This window comes from Parambassis ranga, unplaced genomic scaffold (genome assembly GCF_900634625.1).
Source record: "Parambassis ranga unplaced genomic scaffold, fParRan2.1 scaffold_162_arrow_ctg1, whole genome shotgun sequence".
NCBI lineage: Eukaryota > Metazoa > Chordata > Actinopteri > Ambassidae > Parambassis > Parambassis ranga.
Genome location: NW_021144726.1, coordinates 16,563 through 18,260, shown reverse-complemented (window position 1 = coordinate 18,260; position 1,698 = coordinate 16,563). Strand labels below are relative to the sequence as shown.

Here is a 1,698-nt window from a genome sequence, read left to right as displayed (position 1 = left end):
TGACTGGTTCCATTCATGGTAGGAAAGCATGTGGAAGTCACACATGTCAAATCTGTGCTAGCCTCCCTTCATTCAGGCCATATGAAGACAAAGAGTCTGCAGGTCCAGGAAGTTATAATTAACTATCATTAAATAACAAGAACTTATGATGCAGCCAGCACATGAAGACCCCTTTAAAATAATAAACCTCAAAAACTGGTGTTTTCATCAAAAAGTGACTGTGGCCCCACAGTAAGTCCAGGGGCTTATTTCTGCCTCAAAAGGACTTGATTTCACTCTGGTCTGTGATATTTAACAGATTATTGTTGAATCCTGGAACACTTCAAACAGACCGGTGCTGTAGGTGGACTGACTTGCAGCCACCCTTTGAAATATCTTAGAAATAAAGGTGAGGTTGGAGATCACAGCAGTTCAGAAGCCTGTGGTACTTACTCTGTTGCCAGAGACAGGTTGATCTGGCCACACTTGGCCACAAACTCCAGTTAGGATCAACACTGATTGTGGATCAGTTTCAGCTGCTGTTGTGCAAATGGAACAGACAACAGGTGGAAATGAGAGGCAGTTATCAAGACAGCCCCTATAAAGGAGAGGTTCTGCTTCTCAGGAGGGTCACACCCTAATACAAGACCACTTCCTGTTATGCAACAAATACACTTTATGATTCAATGTTGAGCTAATGCCACAGCCACAAAAGACATTTCTCCCAGCTGCTAGACAGCAAGCCTTATCTAGACATGGAGGACAGTCTCCTCTCCTCATGGAGGACAGTCTCCTCTCCTCATGGAGGACAACAGTCTCCTCATGGAGGACAGTCTCCTCTCCTCATGGAGGACAGTCTCCTCATGGAGGACAGTGATATGCAAAGTGTTCAATCTTTGTTGACACAGTTAGAAGAAATCTTTGTTCATATCTTTACCAATGTCAAACTAAGAAGAACATGTGCTTTGTGTTGTTCTCCCACCGACTGAGACATGAAAAATAAGAGGTCACACATGGCTCGTTGGTCTAGGGGTATGATTCTCGCTTTGGGTGCGAGAGGTCCCGGGTTCAAATCCCGGACGAGCCCTGATGTTTAACTTTATTCCATTGGAGACCAACTCCTTTTTGTTGAACTCTTTTCAGTTCCTTTCCAACTACTACATAGCTTTACAAAGCTAACAAAGTTCTATTCAGACTCATCCCAATCCAGAGCAGTTGTTACACACCCTTGTTCGGGCTGGGTGAATGGGTGGCCGTCTTACACACACCTCCGCCACATCTTTTACATTCCATTTCGTGTTTATTCAAAGCTGAACAAAGGTCTTAAAAAAAATACAAAATAATTTAACTCAAATGAAAATCACTCAAAATTAATAATGCTTGGCCAAAGGTGGTCAAGAAACTGTTTGCCACCTTCTTCCACCCTCCTCTTCCTGTAAAAACCCTAACTAAACACTAAATGTAGACTTGTTATACTAAATAACCAAAAACAATATTGTACAGTGCCAAATTAATCAAAAAATGGCTACAACAATATAAGTGTCACAGCAAAGGCTCTGAATACTTGGGACCATGTCATATTTCACTTTTTCTTTTTAATACATTGAGTTTGGCCACTCCCCCGAGTAGCATCCTCAGTTCTGCCGAGTGGCTCATCACATTACGATAACATCTTCCCAACCCATCTACTCTTGGAGAGACACAGTCATGCTGTCTACA

The 1,698-nt window shown here is 42.5% G+C and overlaps 1 non-coding gene across 1 annotated transcript; it reads left to right on the top strand.

Moving 5' to 3' along the window:
• The first annotated feature begins 994 nt into the window (after positions 1-994).
• Positions 995-1,066, top strand: trnap-ugg (transfer RNA proline (anticodon UGG)). The gene has a single exon. It is a non-coding gene; the product is annotated as a tRNA-Pro (tRNA).
• The last annotated feature ends 632 nt before the right edge of the window (positions 1,067-1,698 follow it).